A 10817-nucleotide genomic window follows, 5' to 3' on the forward strand; every position below is an offset into this window, starting at 1 on the left:
TCAATGTACTATTTCTTCAAAATGAACTATAATTCTATTATGGACCACACAACAATTTATAATGCTATAATGACACAAACAATATTTTATTATAACATAAAAACCTTAAAACATGAAATAAGTTTATAGAATACCTTAAAAAAAATTATTTTTGTATTTTTATCTAAATTAAAGTTTCTCAGTGGGCTATTATGGACTTATAAACTTCTTTAGACAAAAGATCATATATATATATATAAATTAAATTTAACGAAACAGTATAGGCTCTGATACCAAAATTGAGTTGGATCTAACCGGATAGAAGCAAACAAAATAACATAGAAATAATATAACAATTAAATTACAGAAATGACTACCGAACCTGATAACGCTCTAATAACGCCCTGTAAAAACGCCTAAACACCAGCAAAGAATGGGCCAACAAGCCAACAGTTCGAGTAACTTACATAAAAAATTGCTAAATTAATTCTAAGGCTGCTTGTACTGGTTGGATTCAAGAAAATTCTAGGATCTACACTGTCTGGCTAAATAAAATCTATATATTTGATCTTATTGTCGACCGAAGTCTTTTGCCCGAAAGTACTTAAAATACTAAATTGGGATTAGGAAATTTTGAATAAGAGCAAACTGGATAATTTATTTCATAAGAAATATATACATGGATACACACTGTTTATATATGGATACACTCACACTATATTTTACAAGGAAATATACTGAAAGAAGTCACAAAACACGATGGTTCTAGACTTGATTACTCTAAAACTTGATGATTGTTACTTGAACAGAGAAGTTTCATTTATAGAAGAAGAGAGGGATAAATCGTCGGCTGAGCTTGAAGATGATGCATGGATGGTTAAGATTCAATTTGCTTTAGAGATAAGATGATATGAATTATTGCTGAACTGTTGATGTTCTTCTGGAGAATTATATCTACTTTTACTGTTGAGAATCTGCTTTCGGTGGATCTGCTTTTAACTGTACAATGTTGAGAATCTACTTTTCTTGAATGCTGAAACTGCTTTTTCCTATACACTGTGGAGAATTTTCTTTTTCTCTAGAATTCTTGCATATTGGACAAATTTCTGTCGGTAGTGCTATCTGTTGGACTGTCAACTCTTGCTCTTGCTCTTGCATTCCTGTGGGCCAAGTATTCATAAGTACTGTCTAGTAAGCTGGTTTCTTCATTTCTGTAGGCGAGATCAAATTGTTTTAACAACATTTTTTCTTCATTTTTTATTTCTTCTACTTTTGGGGATATCTCAATCTCTGGAGGAGACTTAAGAACATGAGGAATTCTTGCTTTAACAAAAATTTCCATGTTGATATTATGATTGTAGAGTCTGAAACCAGGATTGTAGCTTAGGTTAACTTGACGATAGGCTTTATAGTATACTAGATAGTTAAAGATAGCTGGTTCTATCTCATTACGAAAGTTATTTACAAAATCAGTATGTCGGGTAAGAACTTTGACTTCCGTAGGATCAGAGTGAATGTAAATTCGATGCTGTCCCAGAATTATAGCTCCATCTTTTACCCATTATAGTGGAATATTGTGGATTTGAAGGAGAATTGGACTTTCTGGCATGAAATTTTTGGTTAGTTTTTGTTCGAAGGCAATGGCTTGGTTTAAACGGTTGGGAAAGTTACCTAAAGAGTTTAGATATTCTAATAGCATATCTTTTGGTATGGTGATGCTGTAAATCATTCTTAATTCTAACAGCTTGCTTAAATAAAAGATGGTTGTTTTTGTAGAGAAAAATGGTTTTTCTAGTTATTTCAAAAGGATAGAAGAAAACGATGTTTACATCTAATAAGATAATGGCCATGGGTATTAGGTTTTCTATTTGTATAAATCGTAGGAAAAAAGAGTTATAACGGGTTCCTTTGGGTGGACTATTTTTTTTGAGGTAATTTTGGATATCAACTCATTCCTTGAGCCAATCTGACTTAATTTCTTCAAGGATAAGTTCATTGATGTCTTCAGGAAAGAGCTCAACTTGTTGTCTCAGGATTTTTCTGTATGTGGGAGAAAACATGGGTAATAGCTTGGCATACTTGGTTTGTACTTGCAGAAATTACACTTTCTGAAGATTTTCATCTTCATCCGTCCGTTGCTCAGAAATAGTTAGCTCTGTGGGATTTGGTGTTGTTTTTTGATAAGCTAAATTTAACTTTTTATAATGAGATATAAACGTCTCATGTTCTTACTGTAAATTCTGATATGCTTTATTAGATGATACAAAATATTCACCTAAAGTATTTAGATTTCTGACGAGGGTTCTATCAGGGTTGTTTTTAGAAAACCAAATATTATCTAAAATAAGTTTTTGGTCAGAAAAAAGATTATGTCTAGTGCGGAACTGTTGAGCTGGGTTTTGGATAATCAAAAGAGGATTAGAAGTGCCTGGTATAAGGCTATAGCTGTTGTTGTTCTTGATTTCCATTACTACAAAATTTAACAATCAATTAGTAAACGGAATAGAATATCTGCTAAATAATTGTCTTTTCCTTTGACATGTTCAAATATATGTTTAAAATCTCTTCCAATAATACAGTCAATAAAGGAAATTCATCTCTTTGCAGACATCCGTTGTTGCTTTGCTTTGTTTGCAAATTTAATTATGTTATCACAATCTGTTCTTATAAGAAATTCTTTGTTAATGAATATATGAAATTTTTCAATAGAGTTGGTTACTCCTAGAATTTCTAGATCTGTTGAAGGTAAAGTAGATTGTGCTTTATTAAAAGTTCCACTAGCATGGCGACAAATTTGTTATTCATCTCGAGAAGATTCTTTTGTAGGTCTTCGAAGAAGTAAACCTGCCCATCCTTGAGCTGATGCATCTGTTTGAATTATTTTATAATTTTTTTCAAGTGGGAGTTGTAAAGGTTCTAACTGAGTGACTAGAGATTTAATTTTCTTAACTAACTTTATATCTTGCGTATTAAAATATTTTTGACCATGTTTGCCTAGCTTTGAATACAATAGTCCTACTACTAACTGTCCTAATTTTGGGATGAAATTGCGACCATAGTTTAATAATTCTAAAAATGCTTGTAACAATTTGGTTTCTTTTAATTTATCAAGAAAGTTTAAAATCTTTTTGACAATATGGGATTGTAATTATACTTTTCCATCCTTTATGTATAAACCTAAAAACTCAATACCTTATTTTTCTAATATCATCTTTTTACTATTTATAATGAGTTCCTGTATTATAAATTCGTTGAAAATAATCTCAAGATGTTTTCTATGCTCTTCTTTAGTTTGACTAAAAACTAAAATATCGTCTATGTAAACATAACAGAACTTTAAATTTTTATTGAAAATAGTATCCATTTTTTGTTGAAATTCTTGTGGTGCATTTTTTTAATCCAAAATGCATAACAAACCACTCATAATGTCCTTCAGGACATGTGAACGCTGTCCATTTAATGGATTCATCAGTCATACGGATTTGCCAAAATCCTGATTTATAGTCAAATTTAGAAAACCATTTTCTATCTTGGATTTGATTTATTAAAATATATTTATTAGGGATTTTATAACTATCATCATAAGTATTATTATTTAATCTTTTATAATTTATAATCATACGAGCTTTTCCTCTTTTTATTTCTGCATGATTTCTAACCATAAAAGCTGGACTCTTATGTCTACTATTACTTTTTCTTATTACTTTTGGTAATAGTAGTTCTTTAATTTGTTTTTGGAATTCTTCTTGATTGTCTAGGGTATGAGGATTATCTTACGTCTTTATAGTTATAAAAGGATTTATTATATTTAATTTTGCTTCAATTTTATTTTTATATCAGTGTTTCTGGGGATCTTCGCCTAAAATCTCTGTGGTTTCATCTAGTCTTATAAGATTATCTTTGTTTAGTTTGGAGTTTTTTTAATATAACACTATTATTAAGGAAAATCTTTGGTTCATCTAGGTGACTAAGTAATATTAAAGCTTCAGAAACGTCTTCTAAAAATTCGGATACATCAAATAAATTCTCTGTAGTTTCTTCTGTCATAGGTAAAGTATTAACATAAGTAATTGTTCTTTTTTCTTTTTGAGGAATATAAGGATCTCTAGATGGAATAAAGGTTCATTTCTTAAGAAACTATAAACCTGTAGGGGTATACATGAATCCTTCGGTGAGTGAGTTTATAAAATTTAATCTTAAGATAAAATCATAGGTGCTAGGAATATTATTAACTATATAAGTCTGAGGTAAAACAAACTTTTCATTATTAATTAATATAAGATTGTTTTGGACATAATGGGTTATTGGAAGTTTTTCATTATTATATTGGCTTATGTTAACATTATAGTTTAACCTTACTAAGGCTTCATCTAGTACTAAATGTTTTTGAATTATGCTTTTGGATGCGCCAGTATCAAGCATAGCTGAGGTTTGAACTAATTTTTTTCTAAATTCTAATGTCACCGGGAATTGAATTAGACTAGATGGTTTATATATTAAATTTATAGATTCGACTAAAATGTCCTCTTGTTTATCTTCATATTTTGTATAGCAATTATGACATAATAACGTTTTACAATGGTTTTCACAGTAATGACCTTTTTAAATAGATTTATTGCACTGTTTACAATTATAAGAAGAAAATTGAAAATTAAGTAAGCTATACTGACATGATGGATTACTTATAGTGTAAACGAAATCTTTTATTGAATGAAACCCTTGTTCAGAGTCTTCATCATTATCAAAGTTGCTATCTAAGCTTTCGATACTATATATACTTTCATTATCATCGTCAGAGTCATAAATACTTTCTAGTTCATATAATTCTTCTATATGTTCTTCAATATCTTCAAGTATGTTGATCTTTTCTTGTATCCTTTTAATAGGATTCTGTTTGTATCGATGAGGGCAATTTGATCTAATGTGTCCTGGATTTCCACAAATAAAACATTTGCAATGTCTTTCTTTTGTGGGTAAAGTGTTTACCTTATTATCCTTGTCTTTATTATCCTTTTTATCTTTATTTATTTTTTGCTTTTTATACCAAAACTGCTTTCTGAATTGCCTAGGGTTAGTTTTGACATATAGTTTTTTATTACGAAAGTTCTTGTAGGTCTTACTTTTGTGTAGATTATATTTTTTAGGTTTATTGAGCTTATAATTATAATTTTTCTGAGGCATACAACCATACTGAGGTGGAAAATCTATTTGTCTATACGTATAATAAAATTCTTTTTTGATTTGTTTGGATTCTTAACGTTGTCTACATTCTACTTTTAACATGTTATACACATGATTAACTCTATCTCCTATGGTTAGCGTATCGTGTCTTGGATTTTCTAACCATTTTTCCTATATTTTAGTTCCTACGCTTCCGGGTAGCTTCTGAAGATACCTATCGAGTAAGGTTTTATCTCTTGTTTTACCAGTGGCTGCAAAATACTCGAAAAACTTATTGGTGTAGTCTTTTATGTATCTAAAATCACAAATCTGCAATAATTCTAAATTACGTAAAGCTTTGTTTTACTTTGTTAAGGTGTCATCTAGTAATCTATCTTCGCCGTTTTACTTTATTAAGGTGTCATCTAGTAATCTATCTTCGCCAACTGATACCTTTTTGATTAAGCTGGTAAAGCCTTGAATTTTAAAATTATCTCGTAAGAGGGCATAATCATTGGGATAAGTTACTTTATAAGACTGCCACCAGTCATGAATGGTTCCTCTTAATAAGGTTTCACAATAGGATAGGGCTTGAGTTCTATTGTCAAAATTGGTCGAAATAGATTGTCTAATACAATCTTGCTCCAATTTTCGATTACTTTTGCCCAATCTTGGGGATCGTGTCTTGCTATGTCTAATATTGTTCCTGCTTGTTGTGCTGGTATATTATCATATTGTCTATGATATTGTGTTAATGTGTACATATCTGGTATATCTCTATTTTCTACATAAGTTTCACGTGAGGGATTTAATCTTTGTCCAGTAGTATAGTTGTCATTTATGGTATTATTACTTGAGCCGTTAGTCTTTCTTTGGTCAGTCATTTCTTGGTCAATTGACTGAGATTCTGATTCTTCTGGTGCTTTTCCTTCTGTATGTTTTATTATATTTAACTCTTCTTTTACTGGGTTTAACTCTGATGCTGTATAAAATAATTCAAATCCTACGCTTAGAATATTTTTCTTAATATCATTATTATTTCCTTGCCCTAAGTAAATACTTTCTATAAGTTTGTATTTAGGTTATGAATACTTGTCTTGCAACGCTTCTAGCTCTAAATTATCAAAATCGTACATTATTTTATCTAGAATTTCATCTTCTAATCTATCATAAAGGACATTTATCTCTTCAGGAGATTCTATTTCGATCAGTGTAGTTAAAAAATCTTCTTGGGTATCATCTACTAAATTGTCTTGTCTTTTATAATTATTAAACCTTATGCTAGCTTCTTTGCTATTTGAAACATATATCATATTATTTTCTAGAATCTTTTTAGGTGTAGTAGTAAGTTTAGGTAATTTCCATTCTGTTCCTTTATGGGTAATACTACTTACTTTTCTAGCTTCTATCATCTGGACATATTTGCTACTAAAAGGTTTTAATTATTTCACTAAATTGGATTTTAAATTTTAAGTTATACTGATTAACTGCTTTTCCCATAAATAAAGTATTAACTAATAAATTTTCAAATTGTCCTGTCATATTGTATCATTTTGTAGATATAGCTATCTTAATATGTTTACTGAATTCTCTAGTAGTCATCGTGTAATTGGGGATACATCCTACTATTGCTGCATTGTCGGCTAAATTTATTTCGGCGCTAGTTATTTGTGCTTGTTGATGGTTATTCCATCGGTCATCGTAAATATAAGCAAGTGCTCTAGTTCCTATTTCTGCTCTGTTTAATCCTTACTAATCTTATCATTATGACGCCTAAATGCATGAGTTCTAAATTATTATCAGTTAATTTTTGACATGCTTCGGGTGTTATAAGGTCTAAACTAACTTGATTGTTAACTACACTTATTTTTCTTTGGCTAAAATGATTGTAGATCTTACTCTGGAAGTCTAATAAATTATTGGAATAAAGATTAACTTTATTTTTTACCTTCTTCATTCTTTGTTCTATATATTTTTTAGCATTATGTTCATTATCATATAGATCTTCTACTCTTATTATTTCTTTGGCTTTTCTAAGGATAATGGCCATTGTGGTATTCGCTTATGAGGTTGAGGTTGTAGTAAATTTACACGCTTTGTTGTAGTAGGAGAGGACTGATTATTGGTTGACAACTTTATTTCTTTTATTTTTTCTGATAATTCAGATAATTCTTTAGAAGATTCTCTGAGAATACTTTCTTGTATCACTTCTAATTTCTCTTCAAGTTTATTAACTTTATCAGATAACTTGAGTAATAACTGAATTAAAAAATTATTTTGTCTAATATGTATATTAGTTGATTGTACGTTTGTTTTAAAACTTGTAAGTCCTATAGGTTCTTTATCAATTTTGTAAAGTTCAGCTAACGCAGTTAAATAAATAGGATTACTAGTGTTCATAAAATTATTGTAATTATTGTAATAATCTTTGGATATCGGTTTTAAGAGATTTTAAGTAGTCTATAATTATTTTTTGATTTTTAGCAATATTTTTAATATCACTATTGATATCTTTAATTGCGACTAATACTATCTTGTTATTTAAAATTATTTAGACTATAATTTTGTACTACTTGTTTTTTAATATAATCAAGATTTTCTTCGAGTCGTTTTATAGAAGTATCTAAATTATTAAAGTCGAGTCTATTCATGAACTAAAATCTTTGTCATCTAGCTTGCTTCTAAAATATTCTGTATTCGAATAATTCTTGATCTAATTTATTCTATTCTTCGTTGTAGGTTACACGTTGTGTTTCCTAATTCTTGGGCGAAGTAACAGCGTCTAAGTGCTCTTTGGCAACATTCTGGAGTTTGTAGAAGTTCTTCTGTAGATATATTGTACATAAAATAAGATTTAGGGGCAAAAATATAATTTTATGAAGTGCCCCGACTTCTAGTTCATGTTCTCGTAAATATGCAAACTACGTTCATGTAATGGTAATATACCTATGCTAATACCACTTATACGTAATTTTCCCTATAAATAAAGGCGAAATAAGTAACACCGGCCGTTTCTCATTTCTTGACTACTTTTCCATTCTAATTTTTCTTGGAAGCTTCCTTTAACATGAGTTTTTCCATTTTTAAATAATTTAAAGTGTTACTTTATTATTTATTTATTTATTTTGTTGTGAGGGGTGATGAACCAATTATTACTTTTGGGCTTTAGATGGAAAGTGACGCCACCACCTTCAATTTCAATTGCATGTACTTGAGAGAGTTGAATCCACCGACATATATGGCACATGTGTGGGAAGAGAGGATTGAATTTGATTTATGATTACTATAAATAACGGACCAATCCACACTTCCTATGTCTCATTCTCTCACTTTTTCCCTTTTCTCTTCCTTTTAAAACGCTACCACTCCTACATTTTTCTGTACTCCTTCTCTCTCTAATATACAGACATGTGTGTGCCATATATCTCGAGCCTAGGCGGTTACTCTGAAATGGCCAAATTTTTCTTGCTCTTGCTGTTTCTGATATTGTTTGCAAGGCAAGGAGAAGGCCACGATGAGTACAAGGTTTCGAGGTGTATGGAGAATGGTCCACCCATCTGTTTCCCCTTCTGGCTTAAAAACGGCAGCTAGTCGGTGTCCCTGCCCGGTCACCTCTGCTATCCGGAGTTTGAGTTAACGTGCGACGAGAAATCAAACCGTGCTAGAGCTCCCAAATTCAGTATATCTGCTTGTCAAGAAGATTAATTACACGTCTCAATCCATTCAGCTGTATGACGGGGAAGGCTGCCTTCCTAGACAGCTTATAAACCTCACTTTATCTGCCTCTTCTTTTCGCTTTGCTGAATATGTAATGATATCAGCGTGGGTGACGGCTATGCTTTGTACAATTGTACTTCTGAACCGGATAGAGATCCATTTGACTTCATCCCTTGCCTTGGTACCCGTGCCTGGATATCAAATTTATGGTGTCCCTTCCGGGTACCCTTATTTCCTGACTTCCTGCACAAAGATTCGCAACTTCATTTCATCATTTCCTCATGATATATTTGAGAGAGATGATCTTGTATTATATTGGTTGGAACCAAAGTCTCGGATATGCGATCCACAAAGCAAGAATCATTCTGCGGGACATGATGATATTCAATGTTTACACATGCCTAAAACAACTAAAGGTACTTCTCTTTATCATATCGTCATTAGGAAAATTGAAACAATATATATCTATATATATATATATATATATACTAGTCAGATGTTCTTATCTCATAAGCATATATGGGAAACTAATACTTGGATCCTAATTTACAGGTCCATCAAGAAAACTAGTTGTGACAGGTAAAGTTGTCTATTGATCACCTTTCGTTAGTTTATTATTATCAGGGACTGGAAAAGGGTTTTTTGATTTTTCTGTTTTTCGGTTGACTTTGTCTGTTTTATTACAGCTACTGTGATCCCACTTTTCTTAATTCTTGCTCTTGTACTTGTTGTGCTCTAACGTGTCTATAGCTCAAACAAAATGTTGAAAGAAGATGAAGTAAAGATTGAAAAGTTTTTGGATGACTATAGAGCACTCAAGCCCTTGAGATACTCTTATGCTGATATAAAAAAGATCACAAATCAATTCAAGGACAAACTCGAGGAAGGCGGTTATGGGACAGTTTTCAAAAGAAAACTTTCCAATGAGATTTTTGTAGCTATTAAGGTCCTCAAGGATTCAATAGGAAATGGAGAAGAGTTCATCAATGAAGTGGGAACAATGGGCAGAATCCACCATGTGAATGTGGTTCGCTTGGTGGGATTATGTGTTGATGGATCTAGACAAGCTCTTGTTTACGAGTTTTGCCCAAATGATTCTTTAGAAAAATTATCTTTTCAAAAGATTAGGAGAACCATTTCCTCGGTTGGGAGAAGCTCCAAGATATCACTCTAGGCATAGCCAAAGGAATTGAATATCTTCATCAAGGGTGTGATCAAAGAATCATTCATTTTGATATTAAACCTCATAATATATTGTTGGACCACAATTTCAATCCTAAGGTCTCTGATTTTGCCCCAGCAAAGTTGTGTTCCAAGGAATAAAGTGTTGTTTCTATGACTGCTGCAAGAGGTACCATGTGGTACATTGCCCTAGAAGTTTTTTCTAGGAATTTCGGGAATGTGTCATATAAATCAGATGTATATAGCTTTGCAATGTTGTTGCTTGAAATGATTTGTGGGAGGAAAAATGTTGATATTAAAGTAGAGAACACTAGCCAAACATACTTTCTAGAGTGGATTTATAATCGTTTATATCAAGAAGAAGAGCTGGGTGTGAACAGCATCGAGAAAGAGGAACATGCTAAGATAGGAGAGAAATTAGCTATTGTTGGGCTGTGGTGCATTCAGTGGTACCCTGTGAATCGGCCTTTCATGAAAATTGTAGTTCAAATGCTTGAAAAAGAAGGAAACAACTTGACCATACCACCAAATCCTATCGCTTCTGCAACAGAAACGAACACAAGTTCAATTAAGCCTGCAAAAGCTTTCAATAGAGAGTTGGCAGTTATTTCAGAATGAAATAAAGAGCATATTTTTTTATCTCTTTTCTGGTTAATGTTTGGTGCACAATATGTTTTACTCGTCAATAAGTATTGTATTTTTGTAACTATCCAGGGGATCTTGAATAATTCTTCTTTTTCTTTCTTATGTTAGTTTCCATGACTGCTTGAAATGTTTAA

General features: G+C 31.5%; 1 pseudogene; it reads left to right on the forward strand.

Annotated features, from left to right (window-relative positions):
* LOC132271786 (rust resistance kinase Lr10-like) overlaps nt 1-10817 on the forward strand; it is a 17091-nt pseudogene extending 6274 nt beyond the window's left edge.

The sequence above is a fragment of the Cornus florida genome, unplaced genomic scaffold (genome assembly GCF_030987335.1).
Source record: "Cornus florida cultivar Cherokee Brave unplaced genomic scaffold, ASM3098733v1 CherokeeBrave_3.0.0_Hap2_Chr08, whole genome shotgun sequence".
In the NCBI taxonomy this organism is placed as follows: Eukaryota; Viridiplantae; Streptophyta; class Magnoliopsida; order Cornales; family Cornaceae; genus Cornus; species Cornus florida.